The sequence below is a fragment of the Cydia splendana genome, chromosome 13 (assembly GCF_910591565.1).
Source record: "Cydia splendana chromosome 13, ilCydSple1.2, whole genome shotgun sequence".
NCBI lineage: Eukaryota > Metazoa > Arthropoda > Insecta > Lepidoptera > Tortricidae > Cydia > Cydia splendana.
The window spans coordinates 12,971,196-12,991,812 of record NC_085972.1 but is presented as its reverse complement, the minus strand read 5'-3'; the positions used below and the strand labels follow the sequence as shown (position 1 = coordinate 12,991,812).

General features: G+C 38.2%; 1 protein-coding gene across 1 annotated transcript in view; it reads right to left on the bottom strand.

The window, feature by feature from the left end:
• LOC134796103 (dual oxidase maturation factor 2) overlaps nucleotides 1-20,617 on the bottom strand; it is an 88,574-nt gene that overhangs the window by 52,266 nt on the left and 15,691 nt on the right. The gene's annotated exons all lie outside the window — the stretch shown is intronic.

Here is a 20,617-nt window from a genome sequence, read left to right as displayed (position 1 = left end):
CGTAGATAACGTGTTCACTATTCGACAATCTATGCATTCTTGTGGTGGTGGAAATAGAAATAGAGATAGAGATAGAGGTAGAGGTAGAGGTAGAGGTAGAGGTAGAGGTAGAGGTAGAGGTAGAGGTAGAGGTAGAGGTAGAGGTAGAGGTAGAGGTAGAGGTAGAGGTAGAGGTAGAGGTAGAGGTAAAGGTAGAGATAGAAATAGAAATAGAAATAATTTTATTCGTGAGCACAAACACAAAATAAAAACTTATACAGAGAAACATAAAAAAGAGAAAGTGCCACGAAATGGTCTCACCTCAGCATGTTGCTGGCGGCTGCTAGCAGATAGCTGATGCTGAACCCTGGCAGTACCTAGTGGAGCTCGGGTTTAATACAACATAAGCACACGCTGTTTTGGTCATCGGACACGTCTCGATGAGCACTTAGCTTAGGAGAGTAGTACCCAAGATAGAGCTGATGCTGAACCCTGGTTGTACCTAGCGGTACTCAGGTTTGGTGCAACATAGGCACGCGCTGTTTTGGACATCCGATTCGTCATGATGATCACATGGTAGAGCATTATCCAAGATAGCTGATGCTGAACCCTGGTAGTACCTATTGGAACTCAGGTTTGGTGCAACATAGACAAACGCTGCTATGGTCATCTCTCGTCGCGTCAAACTGCTGTCAAGAAAATTTCATATCTTGCAGCAAATGGGCCGCTGCCGATCAAGACTCGAGTGACGATAACGGCGATGTGGCTACCACTTCTCGAGTTGACTACGGATTTGCCGTGTAATAATTTTCTTGTATTTTGAACATTAATATATTTTTATTTATTTATTTAAAATTTTAAATCAGGCAACAAGGCCCATATTACAAATACCTTACAGACTAACATACATATATATATATTATAAACTTAAAAACTAAACACTATTTATGCAACAAAACGGCGCAAACAAAATCCTGCTTATTAATCGAAAAGTGAAATATGTACCTATACTTATGCGCCACGGCGACAATTATTCAAACTACGATACGCGTGTGGAAATTTTGCAATTTGTTTGTTCACATGCGTTATGTCCAGGATACTTGTGTTAATTTAAGAATAAAATAATTATCATTCAACGTAGTAGTTTTATTTTGTAACTTTTTCCTTATCCAGACTTTCTCGTCGCTCAGCGACAATATTTTTTCGAATTCCATAGATTCATTTCCAATGTGCTTGATAGTCGTGTGAGGCACGAAATCTGTGAATTTTTTCTATAAGGTTCATAATAGAGTTGTATTATGGGTACCTACTAGACGACTATTTATAATTAGATAGATATAGCCACATTACGAGCCCTATTGATCTAACTGTGGAACTAGGTTGGTATGTGTAAGATTCCCATATTTATTAATTATAATATAATATTATTTATGTGTTGTGTGATACTTTTTCATTCATCAAAATTAGCAAGTTATTTTTGTGATGTCTGTTATGTTCCAATTTTATTTCTGACAAGGTGACACAAAACACACATTAATTATTATTATCACTAGGTAGGTACTTACCTATTAATTACCCATAAAACTATTGTTCTCTTACAGTGGAAAATGTCTCAATGTGTCTTGAATGACAAAAAAGTTTAAAGCTATTTTAATAAAGTTAATACTACTGTTTTAGTTGAAACTGTTAATAAAGATAATACTTATGATGATGAAGAATTCGTACCTCCTTCAGAAGAGCTAGTTCTAATAACTTAATGTGTCGCTTGTGAGTTTTTTGTTGTTTTTCCGGGTTGGTTTAATTTTGCTACTGGCTGTTTCTAAAGTATTTATAATGTTGTTATTTTGCATTTGAACTTCTGAATGTGTATTTGTGGTATCTCTTCTTGTAAGGTGTCAAAATTACTTCGTAATTCTAAGTTAAACTGATCGTGGTTACAAATAAGAGTGTGTTTCTGTTTAGGTGTTTTGGCTATTTATGAATTAATTGCTTACGGTGGATTTAAGTCTTAAACTTTATTTTTGCTCTCACGGGTCTGTGATCGGAACTAAATTTAAACCTATTGATGTACCTAATACCTACATAAATAAATATCTAATTAAACTTTTGTCAGATGAAAATATTATTATATAAGTAGTCCATTTCGTGTGTGATATTCCGCCAGGCGAAGTCCAGGTCCAGCGACTTTGAAGTTTTTTTGAGAAAGAAGGAATTACTTATCTACGGTCATGTTTCGACCAAAGGCAAATGGAATAGACCTAGAACTACGGTCGTTTCTGCTGCCAAGTCCATATGTGGTCCGACTATGTATGTGTGCTTGATCTGACTTCACCAAGGACAATGGTCCATGTTTCCTGCTTTTCATCAGTAGATTTATTTAGAGGGTCATAATCTCGTAATACTCTTCAATCTTACCATCGCAATGTGTAGATGTTGATGCGTAGGCTTTGATTGCGGTTAAGGTAGGTATATAGCTTTGGGATTTGGGATATGCTTAACGTCAACACAGCCACCTTGTCGGAGTAATTTGATAATCCGACAATGTTGTCCTGCCACTTCTTTTTGACGACAAAGCGTGTGGGTATCTTCCGCCGGGTAGTTTCAAAGTAGCGCCAATAACAGAAAAGCTAACGGAAAAACGTCTGAGGTGGTACGGTCATGTACAGAGGCGTCCTGTAGACTACATGGTTAAGGTAGCGTTCGATATTTCAACGACGAAGCGAGGACGTCGAAGACCACCTGCTACCTGGCTGACGACGGTTCAGCGAAACCTGAAAGACCTCAATATAGACGCCGACGTTGCACTCAATCGTGCAGAATGGAGGAAAAGAACAGGGAAGGCCGACCCCAAGTAAATGAGAACAAGGCCTAGCAGGATGATGATGACGTGGGTATCTTCCGCCCGGGGATTCTTAGCACCACTTTTACAGGGTACTTAGCGCCGTAACGAGGAGTCGTACATGTCAAATGAGATTGGGCCATAAGCCCACCATGCTGGTTCAGTGCGGGTTGGTGGATCGCCAGAGGCTTGTTTGGTATTCCACAGGGTGACCACGTGCAGGAGAGGCTGGTCTGGGGTCCGTTACATGACATTCGGGCCCCTTACATCGCATACCCCAATTATTATCCTCCCCTTTGTTTATTTACTTTGGTAATTTTTGATCGTAAAAATATAGCCAAACAAAACAAGCTAAGAATACTCTAGTTTTAAAGAAAAACTAGTCTTATTTGCTAATTTTTTAAGACTGAAAGTCGCTTACTTTAGTAAATATTAATTAACATCCATGTAAAATGATTCTAATTGCGCTTTTTCTTTGAAATAAACGTTAAGTTATATCAAATAACTGGATATAGTGTCACTGTTCCATAAATTGAATAAATATTGCGAAGTCGTCATGTGACATTAAGCAAAACTAAACGGAATAGTGACATTACAATTTTCTTTTAATTGAATTATCTTAGAAATTAAACAAAAAAAACACAGTTTACTCAAATGACTCACAAGATTAGTTTAAAATCTAACAAAATATAGCAAAAAACTCTTTCTTTTATCTCTAGTACGGCAGTTTTAGACGTTTGAAGATTTCGAAAATTTTAAAGCTCTGTACCCAAAAAACACGTTTTTCGCTTAATGACACTGTGTTTCTCAAGGAGCGATATAATGATGAGAATCTCGTGAAGGCCGAGAAGGACAAGTCCAGCAAGTACCTAGACTTAACTCACGAGATAACCGCCATGTGGGATGTTGACTCGGCGATCATTGTTCCTATAGTGGTGTCAGCGAACGGTCTCATAGCGAAAAGTCTCGACCAACACCTAGAGAGACTCTCGCTGGGTGGTTGGATCAAGGGTCAGATGCAGAAGGCGGTAATTTTGGACACGGCGCGTATAGTACGTCGATTCCTCAGTCTGCGGCCCTGACCACCGGCAGCTTGGACCCTGCCCCGCTGCCGGCGGCACCCTAGGTTAGGTTTTTTATAATGTGTTTATATATTTTTGTTATGTTTTGTAAGTGTTTTTATATTTTACTTTTATACTCATATTGTAAAATCCTAACCTAAGACCCTAATTGAATAAAGGAGAATAATAATAATGGTATCTGCCACGTGTATCCCTTGCCTTTAGATTAATTTGTCTTAAAGGGCATCTGCGCTGTTGGCTTCGGCCCCACGCACGCCTCCTAAAGGTCCGGGACCCCATGGTCCCGAGATATGGAAAGACAGACAAATAATAATAATAAATATAATAAATAAATATTATAGGACATTTTTACGCAAATTGACTAAGGCCCACGGTAAGCTCAAGAAAGCTTGTGTACTCAGACAACGATATGTATAATATATAAATACTTAAATACATAAATAGAAGACAACCACGACTTAGGAACAAATATCTGTATCATCATACAAATAAATGCCCTTACCAGGATTCGAACCCGGGACCATCGGCTTCATAGGCAGGGTCACTACCCACTAGGCCAGACCGGTCGTCTATTTATATGAAGAGACGTGACATCCCTTAGAGCAGTGGAGCAGCGCAAGTATTTACATCTGTGGAACATGCTATCTGGCCCTGAGGAAATACGTGACTACCTGAAAGTTCTCTGCACAGATGAGATATGCACAGTGGAGGAATTAAAGCCAAAAGGAGAGTACAAGTCATTCAAGGTTGGAGTTCCAATGAAACATTTTGATAAGTGTTTATCAGCAGACGTGTGGCCACATAATGCAAGAATTAAGGAATGGTTATTTCGTCGAGCCTCGGAGCGAAGAATATAGAAAGCCGGCATCCAGGGACGAGCGGCTTCATCACTCAGTAACCAAACCCACCGTCCATGTTATTTATCAAAATGTAAGAGGTCTTAATACCAAACTCAATTACTTTCGGCAAAATTTCTTTACTTCAAACACTGACTTCGTCGCGGTAACCGAAACATTTTTAACGGAATCCGTTGATGATCCGGAAATAGTTGGCGCTGGCTGGAGTTTGCTGCGGCGTGACCGTGCCACCGGTGCTCGCGGCGGAGGAGTCCTTCTAGCCTGTCGTCCGGGTATCAAAGCAACAAGGCGCAAGGAGCTAGAAACCTCTAGTGGTGAAGATCTCTGGGCCACGTTGAAGATCGGTGACACTCGCATACATGTATGTGTTGTTTATATACATCCAAGAGCTACGGACGAAGTATATATGTCATGGTTTCACAAAGTCGAATCAGTGATCGAATCGTTTAATGATTGTGCACCTTTAATTATCTTAGGAGATCTTAATCTAAACCCATTCTATATGTCTCAGAATATTTTAAATTATTATTGTTATTTTCTAACTGTGTGTGGCTTGACCGAGAAGAATGAAATTGAAAATGCGTATGGAGGAAAGCTTGACGTGGTGCTTGTGACAGAAGGGGTTAAAATTACTGGTATTAGGGAAATTAAGGGGGGTGGACTCGTACCTAAGCGTGATGCTTACCACCCACCACTAGATATCATCGTTTGTTCTGACAGAAATCATGAGACATCTGCTTTTAACTCTGTCGATCCAAGCAATATTGATCCTCAACTGGATTGGAATTTTTCTAAGGGTGACTACAGATTACTTTATGATCTCGTATCCAAAGTATCTTGGCAAAAAGTACTGGATACACAGGAAGTTAACAAAGCAGTTGACATCTTTTATAGTATTTTGTATGAGTTATTTGATAAAGCATTCGTAAGGAAAAAGAGGTCTAAAGGTCGTTCTAGATGTTACCCGGTCTGGTTTAGCAAAGATATTATTCACGATATATCTCGCAAAGCTAGAATGCACAGGGAATGGAAAAGCACTAATGATTTAGCTATATACAATGAGTTTTCAAAGCTACGTGCCGACATAAAGCAACGAATAAATAAAGCTTATGACCACTATGTCAGTGGACTGGAAGCTAAAGTGTGTCATGATCCTCGTGCTTTTTGGAAGCATATAGGTAGCCTTAAGTCCAGAGGTGGCTTTGAGCCTTGTGTTAGTTTTGGTGGTCAGGAATTCAGTGGTAAGGGGGCAGCTGATGCTTTCGCGAAATTCTTCTCTAGCGTATTCTTGCCCGATACCCCGTCGTTAGATCATAACACCGTGATGCATAATGATAGCTACAAATCCGCAAACTATTTAAAGAAACTTAAAGCTCAAAGCTCAGTTGGACCGGATAATATTCCACCTTATATACTAAAAGGATGTAAAAATCACTTACTACAGCCAATACTGTACATTTTTAACTTATCAATTGCGACTGGTGTGTATCCTAAACGGTGGAAGCTCTCTCGAGTAACTCCAATTCCTAAATCTAGTAACACTTCAAGTGTAGAAAACTACCGGCCCATAGCCATACTATCATCATTAGCGAAGCTGTTTGAATCTGTCCTGAAGGCATTGATTTCTCCACAGCTAAAACCATTCCTTTGTGACGCACAGCACGGCTTTAGGTCGAAACGATCAGTGGACTCCAACCTTTTGACGGCTACCAACATAATTTCAGAACACTTAGATAGAGGGACACAGGTTGATGTCCTCTATTTTGACTTCAAGAAAGCCTTTGATCAAGTCGATAATGACATTTTACTTGGAAAGTTGTGTGCCATTGGTTTTTCACCTCGATTGTTAAAATTGTTTGCCAGTTACATGCGCGGCAGGCAACAATTCGTAAAACATGGTTGTTTTGTTTCATCCACGTACTCTACGCAATCCGGAGTCAGTCAAGGATCTATTCTTGGCCCTCTGCTATTTGGCATCATGATCAATGATCTCGAGTCAGGTTTGAAACAGAATACTACGTGCCTTTTGTACGCAGACGACTTAAAGCTCATGCATGGTGTCAAACAAATGGCGGATTGTGATGCGATGCAAAGAGACATCAATGCGGTTTTGCAATGGAGTATTTCGAATAAACTGCAATTCAACGTATCCAAATGTTGTGCGATGTCCTTCACTCGCTCCCCAAAGCCTTTAATTGCACAGTATGTACTTGGATCAGAAGTCATAGCCCGCGTAACAACTGTCAAAGACCTGGGTGTTACCTTTGATGTCTCTCTTACCTTTCATGAACACATAAAAGGATTAGCTGCCGATTGTTATAAGCGACTTGGTTTCGTTATCAGAAATGCGCGCGAATTTAATGATCCTAGAGCTATCAAACTGCTCTACACGGCTCTTGTGAGAAGTAAGCTTGAAACGGCAAGTATTGTTTGGAACCCAGCTGAAAGCACATACGCCCTTCTCGTAGAAAAAGTACAAAAAACATTCCTTAGGTTCTTATATAAAAAGTTGTACACTTATTATCCATTTTTATATCCGACCAAGTGCTTATTAGGATCCCTAGGTTTTAACTCCTTAGCAGTAAGGCGGAATAACAATCTCCTAGTGACAGCATGCGGAATTTTACGTGGCGATACAGACTGTCCTGAGCTGATAGGAAGAGTTGTTAGACTCGCTGTTCCATTTGTGCCCAAAAATCTCCTTAGACCGCGAATTCACAACCTTTTGGCAGTACCAACTACACGCACTGTAGCTCATAAAAACTCACCAGCTGTGCGGGCTCTAAGGCTGTTGAACTCGCTTCTGTCATGGGCACCAGAATGTGATATGTTTGCAAGTCGATGGATGGTTGTGTGTCAGATGTGTCTGCGGTACTGTGAGATGATGGACGAAAGTTGATTGTGATATTTGTGATCTGATTTTCCTAAATTGTGTAAATACATTATGTATTCTGTAATCTGATGTGTACAGTGATTTGGTCTCGACTGTAATGCTGTATATTATGTTTTCAAATAAATAAATAAATAAATAATAAATGAAAATAAAAAGTTTTTGTCCAATTGAAAAATAGGTTCAGGCGTTCAGGCTAATCGCCAGTTTTTGGGAACTCATCATCAGAACTTATGTACGAAATATCATTTGATATTTACCTGTCGCTTTTCGGTAGGAAAACATCGGGAGGAAATCGAACTAATCCCAATAAGGCCTAGTTTACCCTCTGGATTGGAAGGTCAGATGGCAGTCGCTTTCGTAATAACTAGTGCCTATGCCAATGCTTGGGATCAGTGGACCCCAGGCTCCCAGGAGCCGTGGCAAAATGCCGGGACAACGAGAGGAAGATGATGATGAATTCACTATTATCTCATTGTACAGTCAGCGTCATATAGTAGGTAGCATCCAAAGTATTCAAATAGTTCGGTACACCATATTATTTGTATGGCCTACCGTACTATTTGAATACTTTGGATGCTACCTACTATACGACGCTGACTGTACCTATTTATGTCTGCATCTGAGTAAGGTCATCCGCAAATTCTCAGAAACTGATTATTATCACTCGGTTTGTAAGTAATTACAATTACACATTGCCTTTGGCATTGAACCAATCGGTAAATTTAAGTAATCGTTTAATTGAAAAGTATATACCTTTAATTGAAAACTATATATTAGGTAGAAAAGCTAATTTTCATGAGTGGGAATAATGACACCTAGTTCAAAAGTCATAGTGCTAATAACCGTAATTAATAAGGCCAAGAGTGTGATTAGTAATGGGCGGACGACGGATGCAATGTACGTCTTATTACGAAGCATTACGTATATCGTTTGACATGATTTTGACGTATATTGCATCCGTCGTCCGCCCATTAGTGATTAGGAATGAAGGGTTAAGCACTGTGAGCAAAACCTTAGTACGTTCACTCACCATAATCACTGACTAACTTGGATGACCGGATATTAGTGTTGATGGAGGAATGTGACCTTTGAAATATGTGCTGATAGCAATGTACCTAATTAGCAAACTTTCCCGTTTGAAAGTTCGAGCTGTGGACACGAAACATCGCATGATTTATTATTTTAGGTATTACTTTCTTAGGTAACTGCTATGAGAAACGGAAATATAATTAAAAAATGCTATACCTATATATCTTTAAGGTAGGTATATTTTTTTTATAATAATACAATTGGTAAGCTTTCCAGGGGTAGCCTCATTCACTAGAAACACGCCCCCGTCGCGTCGTCAGGTTGCGGATAGGATAATGAATATAAACTAGACAATGATTAATATAAATTTCAATAAAATAGACTTCGTAAAATTATTACATTACTTAATTCTGTCATATTTTCTCACCTTTTTAAAACTTTCTAACTATTTCTAATATAATATTATTTTTATTAGGGAGTGTGCAGGTGTTAAATATTTTATTTAGCGAGTCACGAAACAAAGAAAGTGCGCTTACCAATGACATGTGCGAAACGAGTATTGTGCAACGCAAATTGTCAATGTAGTTTCTCCAGTTACGACTGTTGAAGACGAAACGCAGTCAAATTCCTGCTAAACTATGTGTGAGAAAATGCAAAATTTCAATTATATTATTTAGTATAGCATACTAATAAAAACTATTGTCCTATTCACTTTCTCAACTCATATGAGATGCACTGATTTAAACTTTCACGATTTTTACACATTATTATATTGTACAACGGGACTTAATCGCGTATTTAAGTTTTAAGAACGTCGGAGGTAAATCTTAAAACTTGAATACGCGATTGAGTTTGTGTTGTACAATTTAATCATATGAGATGTTTAAAGAATTAGCTGATAAGAAATACGAAAAGAGAATTCTGTTTTTTAAGTCGAATTCAGCTCAATGTTCCTAAAGCTGATATTTGCATAACGGATTATAAATAAGCGATCGAGAACCACTTCCGACTGACCTTTCTTCGAAAAACCTACTCAAGTGTAATGTCATCCAAGTAATCATCTATATGTTACCTACATTTTGACTTCGCAGTGACTTCGCACATTTTTTTTAACGTAGTAACGAAACTGGTATATTTAATTATTTATCCCTTTAGCGTTTTTTTAGATGTTGGGAGTACATCTTAGGGGCTCATTTATATGTTTGATATTGCATATACATTTTAATGGCCTTGTTGCCTGAATTAAATTTTTAAATAAATAAATAAAATAATACTCTTACAGAATAAGAGGTCTCCAGGCGAAATTTTGAATAAAAGTGAGTCAAACATAAATATTATCTCGGTAGACTGTATATCAAAGTGAAACAAATTCATAAAAAAGCAAGTTATCTCATAAGTACCTATTAAACCGTTACATAATGCGCTATTGAATACCTTGCTAACGCGTATGTTATGACTGGCTTCGATGGATATTGTCGGTATTATACTTACTCGTTTATTACTTTATTTATTATCTAGTGAACTCCGGCGCTGACAGTAATAATGTTGAGTTGCGTGGGACTTTACTTTAGAGGTTATTTTTATTACCCTGCCTCTCATCTTTTTAAATCTTCTTATTCTCTTATTAAATCTTATCTATGCCTATTAAATTATATTTGGATAATTGCGTCATTATTTCTTCCTTTCAAGGATTTTACCCCGATTGCAATAAAATTAAAGTAGGTAATCGACAAATAAAACGACGTTTGTTAACGCAGTTCCTAACTACAAAGCAGCGGGGGCATGCTGGCACGGGGGCGCTTTCTTCGCAAGTGACCTCATTGCCTTCTTACATAATGGTGCTTACTTATACCACCCAGGCTTCGTGTTCGTGTCACTATGGGAAATACCGTGTGTCGTGCGCTCATTTCATTCACAACAATCATTGTCTTTACTGCACGCTCATCACTTTTATAACTTGAGCTCCCGATCCATAACAACTATGCGTAGTCAAAGATTAGACATTATACTGCATTGTTTGAAGGAATGTACTCTGTAAGCTGTGTGAAGAATACTGGTGTTTGTATTTCATTTGACGTGATCGTTTTTATAATACGAGGTAGCCAATACCTCTTAACTTATTCGCGATTGGTAAATTGATATAAGAAATATGTGTTCCGATTGTAATCACGGTGGTAAGCAAGGTGTCTAACGCCTTTGAAATATGTATTTATTATTACCTGCGAAAATTTATTCAGACTAAAACGATATAGGTATTAGGTATGTCGTTGGGTTAAATGATATCAGTGGCGTAACTGGGGGGGTTGGAGAGGGCACGTTCCCCGGGCGCCGTCCAAGGGGGGGGCGCCAAAAGACTACCTCTCCACCCTGCCAAAAGGCAGCAGGGAAACTTTTGTCAGTCGTATTTACCACCACTGTGAAGTGTGAAATGCGGATGGTATTCTGGCCCACAGCGCAAAATAGAAAGCCGATCTTTAAGGTACTCTTTTTGCCTCGAACTCGACCTTGAAAGACGACGGTAGCGCCCTATTGCCCACCATCCCGCAGTGCGAATATTCTATGCCAGAAACTTCTATCAAGCAGAGGGATATTCGGCGGGAGTTGCTATGCTTTCGTTTTATAAGGCGAGCGGGCCGAGTGCTTCAGAGTTGTGTCCCGTGTTAGCGCGTCTTTTCCGTTAGGGGTCTCCTGTCGAAGTTACCATCTTATGGACATTTAGATTTTATTCTAGAAATTCTAGACTAGTATATTTTTATACAATCTTTTTAATGTTTGACGATCCTTTTGTGAAATTCTTAGTGTTAAATTTGATATGTATAATAATCCAATTTTATTATGGAATAATATGTGACGTTCCACGGGAAAAGGTACCTTATGAGGGTTTCTAGTTTCGGAGATATTAAATGTTTTGTAAAGAGGTGAAAAAATTCTCAATTTTTTTTTATTGTGTGATCTGAAACCTTAATGCGTAACGTTTGTTTACCTGTTTTTATTTTTGTTATAAGTTAGTTATAAGCCTAGTAATGTCGTCTCAGAGTTTAGTAGAAAAGGTACCTTATGGAAAAAAGATTGAAAATTCCCAAAAAAGCTAGTCAATACTGGAAAAGAAGTTTGGTAGAGAACTGTATTAGCATTCTGCAAAACTAATTTGATAATTTCAGTTCTGGTTGGGGCGCCTCGCAAATATTATAACCGTACATAGACCGACATCACAAATCCAAGTAGACTGCTATTATACCAAAGTTACTCTCGTCAAGTCTTTCTTAACTAGAATAATCTTCATTTGGTTTGGTCGCATGCAGTAAATCAGCCATTGGTTTGCTGAAAAATGCCAATACCCGACGCATTACCTTATGGAATATCTGAGGTCATTGAACCTCAATGCCGCTTATCTTCAATAGCAACCGAAATATATTATTGATAAGAAATAGACGATTTATACCATCTTAACCCCAAAATATTATTAGTTTATCCTAACTGTTCCATCATCATCATGCCTCATCATGTAACTTGACCACAAGGTACCTTTTCATTACATACAAATTATTGGTCTTTTTTAAGATTATTATGACGAAGAACTAATTAAATTGGGGGCAGTTTAATGTAAATTAATATTTTCTATTCATAAAAGATAAACTGTAATATGATTGATATTTTGTAGTGATGTATTATTAGATTTATTTCCATAAGGTACCTTTTCGTAAATGTATGGAGCAAATACTGTTATTGTTATGTAAGTTTAAAGTGGCATAAGGGGTTAAATATAGTATTTAGTTGGGGTTTTAGGATTTATTTCATTTGAATGACAGAATTTCTTTCATATGTGCTCAGAAAAAATTATTGTGTGTCACATTAAAAGTAAAAATATTCAATTTTGTGATTTTATATGAAAAAGTCAGAAAATACATTTTCACCTCTAAATCGGTATTGTTTTTTGCTTAAACTGTCTGTCAGTGTCGTTTTCTAATAGATAAAATGTAAATCTTGAGAGCTCATTGCAATCAATCGTGAAAATGAAATAAAACTTTATTTTCAAGAGATTGGTTAGTATACACATAAATCAGTCGATATCAAAAGTTTCTATTTGCATTACAGAACAAGTCGCAATATTTTTTTAATCTCAGACATATAAGGTATTATTATTTGTAGTCAACTATGTAACTTAGTTCAGGAACATAGTTTTTTAGGCGGCTAAACTTAAAACTTCTCTATAGTAAAGTTGCTCATTTCACAACATTATTTCCAAAAAATCATATCTCTGTAACTACGCAACCTAGAAGGTTGATCTTTTGTGTTATCGATAGCTTATTTATTGTAGATTACTGGGGTATGCATAACTCCATACCCGCCATAAGGTACCTTTGACCGTGGGACGTCACATATTAACATCAATAAATTGCTCTGATAATTAGATTAAGATTAATTACGATTCATAAGAGCTTGTTGCTAGGCCTACATGAATAAAGTATATTTTTGATTTTGATTTGATTTGATTTGACTGTCCAAGAGACTACATATGCAAATGGATCGCTAGCCCTTTGTCCGGCAGGCGCATAGAGCCGTAGTAGACGGAGCCTGGCCGCGTAGCCCAGATGCCAATCGCTTACGCTCTGTAGCGATCGAAACGCAACTGTCACCAGTGGCGTAACTAGGGGGGGTTGGAGGGGGCACGTGCCCCGGGCGCCGTCCAAGGGGGGGCGCCAAAATGGGCAAAAGACTACCTCTCCACCCCGCCAAAAGGCAGCAGGGAAACCTTTGTCAGTCGTATTTACCACCACTGTGAAGTGTGAAATGCGGATGGTATTCTGGCCCACAGCGCAAAATAGAAAGCCGATCTTTAAGGTACTCTTTTTGCCTCGAACTCGACCTTGAAAGACGACGGTAACGCCCTACTGCCCACCATCCCGCAGTGCGAATATTCTATGCCAAAAATTTCTATCAAGCAGAGGGATATTCGGCGGGAGTTGCTATGCTTTCGTTTGATAAGGCGAGCGGGTCGAGTGCTTCAGAGTTGTGTCCCGTGTTAGCGCGTCTTTTCCGTTAGGGGTCTCCTGTCGAAGTTACCATCTTATGGACTGTCCAAGAGACTACATATGCAAATGGATCGCTAGCCCTTTGTCCGGCAGGCGCATATGAGCCGTAGTAGACGGAACCTGGCCGCGTAGCTCAGATGCCAATCGCTTACGCTCTGTAGCGATTGAAACGCAACTGTCACTGTCACACTAATAAGGAAGAGTGATAGAGAGACATAATGCTTTTCGTTGTCGAAGCGATAGCGATTGTAACCTTGGCTAGGCCGGCTGCTCCAATAGCTGCTGCTGCTGCATATCTGTGACATGTTGTCTATCGACGACATTCATCGATATGCGGACGACAGTACTATCCAGGGATGGCTAAAAAATTACTACATTCCCGTTGCCAGGGAGGTTTTGGGATTATACTGAGCAACTTTTACTACGGGACCAACCCCGAAATCGCGAAAAAAAAGTTTACCTTCCCATAGAAAATGGACCAGCCAAAATGTAGGAAACAGCCAAATTGTTTTTCGCGACTTAGGGGTTGGACTCATAGTAAAAGTTGCTCAGTATAATCCCAAAACCTCCCTGGCAACGGAAATGCAGTTATTTTTAGCCACCCTCTATACAGGCCGATCCAAACCTTGACGCCCAAAAAATTTTTTTAGAATCCTCGTCGTGGGTTATCAGAATATACCCCATACGAGTATGTTAGCCGATTTTTCGTAGTCTTGGAGACTTAACTTTTGTTAAGAAATTCCAGGGTGAAGCTTTGCTTTGCTTTTATGCCTTCTAATAATTGTTCGTGGTATTTGCACTGATAACATGAAATAGCGATGGGGAAGTGACCCCATAAAATAATAGTAGAAATAACAAATGAGGATTTTTTTAATGAATTTCTAATTTGGAAGCTTTCCACCTCAGTTCCTTTGACCGGCGTCTCTGACAAATTATGTATCACTTTTTTGACCTTTTCAAAAACTTAGGGTCTAGCAGTTTCTAAAATAACAAAAAGTCCTTGAAATCGCTTGTATTTTTTATTTATTGAGGTAAGTAATCTAAGCTTGACATGCTTGAACGTAAAACTTCGTATTTTTTTCCCAACTCAGCCAAGTAAGGATGCAGATTTTTTTAGCAACTGCGCCGTTTGACAAGGATTATGTTACAAAAAGAAACATTTAAAAAAGTTCAATAGTTTTTTTTAATAAATTAATTGCTTCACTCCGGAATTTCTTAACAAAAGTTAAAAGTAATAAAAATCAAAACTCGAAAACTACGAAAAGTCGGCTAACATACATACCTATTCCAATAGCCCACAGCGTGAGCAATGTAAAAAAAAATTTTGAACGGTAAGGTTTGGACGACCCTCTATAACACATGCCGTGCCAACATCACTCGGTCTGTGATACTAGAATGTCGTAAAAACCTGTGTTAGGTATCGAGAGCATTCTATCCAGAGTTTCGGTGTGGGATCGGGACAATTTAGTCCAATTCAATCCCACCAAGACTCAATTTTGCGCGTTTACCGCTAAGAAAACCTCATTTTTCAAGGCACAACCCTTCCCATGTCAGGGAGTATTGGGAGCCTCGATCGGTGTTGACATCTCCATCAGTGACGTCCAATAATTTCGTAGCCACCTTGCTGGGTAGGCTGCGCTCGTATCCAAAAAAACTCGGTGTGCTCAATAAAGGGAGGCGATACTTTACTCTGGGGTAGACTGATCCCATATATTGAGTACTGCTGTCACCTTTGGACAGGATCACCTGGATGCCACCTTGGACCCTTCAAATCAGTCCAAAGGCGCGCTGTACCTATTATTAGTCTACGACAGCGGTTTTCAATCTTTTTTTTTTGACGGAACCCTTTTGGAAAGCGAAATACTTGATGGAACCCTACAGTGTGTTTATTGCATAATAGTAAAATTTTTTGAGGCGACTAAAGCATAGTGTTCTAATTTCTTGCGGAACCCCCGCAGGGGTGTCGCGGAACCCCAGGGTTCCGCGGAACACACTTAGAGTATGGCTGGTCTACAATCCCAAACTCACAAGCGATATTGAACCTTTAAGTCTAAGGAGATCTCCAAAAAAGAAGTTTATAAGTTTTAAAATGGTCGGCAACGCGCATGTAACACCCCTGGAATGTAGACGTCCATAGGATGCGGTGACCGCTTACCATCGGGTGGGTCGTAATCTTGTTAGCCACCGATGCACTAAAAAACATAGGTACACTGTATTTGTCTAAATTGGGCAAATTTGGTGTCTGCCCCGGGCGACATATATCCTCTAGCTACGCCACTGAATGATATGCCGTGATGATATAATATAATATATATTTTTTTAATAATAATATATCATGATAGTTATATCATTAGCCAAGGTCTTAGAATAAATAAGTTAAAGCTACCTATGTTCCAAGATAATGTCATCAAGGTAACAATCCAAACCAATCGATTACTTAATGAAATATCAAACAACATTCCACCGGATATTAAGATTAATATATAATTTATAAAAAACCTAGGTATCTTTATATCTACATAATCAGGAATACTTTGTGCTTATGCACCATTCCTAATAAAATATTTTAAATTAAAATATGTAGTTCTAGGATCCTGAAATACCAAGTATTGCAACATGAACTAGCCAATCGTAAATCTAAATATCATCCCATCCCATTAAAGAGGTCTTATCACTTATAATAATTGTATATTTTGATGGCGCTTCCGTCCGTGCTCGTGCTACTAAGTGCAAGGAAGAGGTCCGATTATTATCCGTGATTGTTTCCTGCGCGAGATGTGGTTGTTGGCTGCTCATCGAGGTGAGCGACTCAAGGCCGGCTGCGCCCGAGCATGACCTGTCCTTAATAATTGATACTTTATTCATAACTGTTTTTTTAACATAATCAATATCTTTCTAGTACTTGTGCTTGTCTCATATGTGTGTTTTTGTTCTTCTTACATTTTGCTCCATTTTTGCCAATCCTGCAGGACTATTATGGATGGCTTTATCCACGTGACAAAATTTCCGTCACTTTTTAACTGAGCGCGATTGAAATTGACGGATTCCGTTTTATCACTGCGTCACGTAGACAAGAACGACCATCATATCCGTACTGGTGTTCATATTTTACTTATAATGACATTGAGACATATAATTTTTCATATCTTATGCTTAAAGTGGGTCGTTGTTGTTCTAAAAAGTGCGCAGTAAGTGATACGTTTCTGCTCTAGCGCAGAAAAGTGGTGTACTCCTCTGCGTCCCCGTTCCACGAGCAACTGGGTGGAAACAAAATGGAAAAATAGTGTCTTTATTTCCCCGCTTGGAACAATTGATAATTGTTCAATTTTACTAATCCCGTATTGAATTGTTTTCATCGAAAATGATGTAAGTAAATTATTAAATAAAAAATATTCTTGATTTTATGTTGAATTGTATTTACTCGATTACATAAGGCGGGAACCAAAAGGAATACACCAAAAATATTTTTTTTAAACCTTACACTTGCGTAAATGAGCAAAGGCAGAATCTTATACAGCCACAGTTAAACGTGTGTACGTTATTAAATAGGGTTTTAAAGTTATTCAGCACTATATTCAAAATCAAAATAAAATTAAAATACAAGATAAAAATGGCTTATTTCACTCATCAATTGTTATTTAAAAAATATATTTAAATTCTTAAAATATTTTTAGTGCGGTAGTGTGTTACGGCTTTTAGAACGAAAAAGTAAAAGATTAAAAAGTAAGAGGCAATCCCGCTGATTTTCATACTACATAATTAATAATGAACAAATAATTTTAAAATATTGCAGTTTGTTAAAATCTGTGTTTTTTCGTAAATATTACAATCTAAATGTTTTTCGCTAGGGGTTATTTATCTTCACACATGTAATTGTAAAGTCTCCGATTGCAAGTAAGTCCTAAGGAAAAAATCATGGCCGTAAGTCTATTAGGTAAGTAGTTGAATTACTGATTTTGCAAAATTGTCTTGTCTTGTTTGGTTTCCTCGCATTCGATATGAAAAGTAGAGTGTTTAACTCGGGTGAAAGGCACCATTTCCGTCTCGGACTATTGGCGCTCTCACTGCGTTCGAGCGCCAAACTACCTCGACAGAAATGGGTGCCTTTCAACCCTTGGTTAACAATCTACTATTTTAATAGAAGAACCGTGTCTTGTTACCTTCCTACTAAGGTAAAGAAATTAGGATCTCTTTTGAGATTTTAGGCGATGTCTGGTGCACTTAAACTACGGTGTTCACCAATAGGTACATTAGGTACATAAAATATTTAGGTATGGCTTTTATCCAAATATATGTTGTTAATATTATTGAATAATTCACATAAATAGAGCAGGGGGGCGATTTTTGAATTTCGATCGCTCGATTTCGTCACTCGAAAATCGGTGAAAAACGGCTAAATGCTAATTTTTGAAATACGAGTGATAGAAATCTGGAATCGAGTGGTATTGACCACTCGTTTTTAATTCTATTAGTAGAATTTAAATACCTAGTAGTGGAGATATTATTGAACGAAATACACGAAATCGAGTGGTAGAAATTCAAAAATCGGCCCCCTGTAATTCCTCAAATATACGTGTTGCATCTCTTTCCAGCAAGACAGCCATATTTGCGCAATTACAACAGCCAAGTGAGTTGCGGGCATCAAGGGACACTTTTTTATAAGACTAAAATTAAAACCTATTGAAAGTTGTGAATGAAGCTGTTCGTTTTTTCTTTAGAAATAATGTAGTTCAAGTTCACTGATTGAGCTGTTGCAAATAATTGGGATGCTAAGAAGAGGATCCGTAGTAATAAAAACGTAAATTTGCTAAAACGGCATTGAGAGATTGCGTCGTGTTCCGCAGCACGCTTAAAACGGTCATGACTGATGCGAATCGACAATCTAACATTAAACATAGATTAAATATACAGAATGTACATACATACATGGTAACTTTTAACCACGCATTGCTAAGTCTATAAAGTGCCAAAAAAATGTTTAGGTCGAATTCGGTTATTTGTACCTAATTGTATGTATGTATGTATGTAAACACTTTATTGTACATAAGACAGGTTAAATTACAATGAAACAAAAAATATACATAATGTACAAAGGCGAACTTATCCCTATCAGGGATCTCTTCCAACTAATTAAAACAAACATGATAGACAAACGAACACTACGTACAAACAAGTAAACTATGGTTCAATTATTACGCAAATTGTCTTAAAAGTTAATGACAAAAAAAATAACTTTCAGATGCAGCCAAAGTACGGTTGGAAAATGTGAGACTTGGGAGGTGTAGGTGCTGAAAGTCCATCGTTAAGTTTTTCAGTTATGACACTTGTTACCCTGTCGCTGAGCCTATCGCACCTAAATTGGCCGTAAAAATAAAACAAAGGCGCGTCAACAACGACGACCTTGGCGCGCCCGCGCAGTTGTGTAATTCGAGGTAGAAAGCCGGCTTTCTTTAGCATGCAAAATAACCGAGTAAAGGACTTTATTCGGTACGAATTTGAGGGTCAGAGTCAGAAATATGACCTGTGACCTGATTTTGACTTTCTAAAAGTTCCAGATGGGGAAAACATGTGGCGGTAGCGTGCCTCCAAGATAGTTCATTAAATTATAAATACCTGCGTCTAAGGGAAAATGATTTATACTGAACATAACATTATGCCAGGAGTTTGCGGTTAGTTACATAGTCAAAGTCACGGCTATATGACGTAAGATAGCTTTCAATATTAGCAATTAAACAGTCGGTTCATATCTAATACCTACAATATACCTATTTGATACATCTTTAGCAACATTCTCATTGCTCTTTTCGCTTTCGGTTTAGTTAAAAGTCAAATTCGTACCTATAATATACGTTTTCTAACGCTCACAATTTCCTGATTTCTAAAGGAGATTTTGTTAATTTGGATACTATAATACACAAACAGAGCAGTGTGGCCGGTGCTGTTTTACCCTGTGAAACAATATACACAGGATAGTTACGGATTACGACCTTACGGTACTTGCTTTAGAAGTTATATTCGAATAAATGTTAGCATAGCTTTGCAGCGTGAGCCGTGGCGGTGTCAGGGCTCTGAGCTTGTCTGTTGACACTTTCACCGCGAGCCTTACCAGAATTTACGTCAGCCGCCAGCGCAATTATATCATCACGAAATCACCTGTCTCGTTATTGCCATCGCTTTCTGATAGCAGACGAGCGTTCCTTTGTGGTCGGATACTTTTGTGCGAACTCTGACCTCCTACATTTTGGCATTCCAATGAACCTTCAGTACTTTTTGTCAAATATGCTTGCAAAAAAAAAAGAAGAAAAATAAAAGTGAAAAAAGCCATTAAATTTAAATACTTAAAATGAAATATATATTTACAAATTAGCGGTGGCAATGCAGTAAGAGTAGCAGGTTAATCTAAGTTAAATGTTAGAGTCTATTCGGAAAGAGAAGAGTCGTGGAATGTATTGGGCCCCATACATTTCACGAGTCTTCTCTTTCCGCACAGACTCTAATAAACAATTTTTATTACTTGTTGCAAAGGTTAATTATCAAAGTAAGCGCAAGAGAGATATTATAGTTGCATTGCTTTGGTTAGATTTCATGGTCTAAAACAGCGGTCGGCAACCTTTTAGCAGCCAAGGGCCACATAGTAGTTAACGAAGTTGACGCGGGCCGCACTTTGGTAATATTTGTGACTTTAGCAGACATTGTCGTTTGTCAATATTACATACAAAATACCCAGGGATGTTCACGGGCCGCGGGCCGCAAGCGAGAGGTTCGCGGGCCGCTTTTTACCGACCGCTGCTCTAAACTAAAATAAACTTTTCAGGATACTTTGCGCCTTAAGGCTCATATTTTGGTTGTTTTGGTTCATAAGAGTTGTTGGCTAGTAAAGTGATGGTAATACAGGGTCCTTTGAT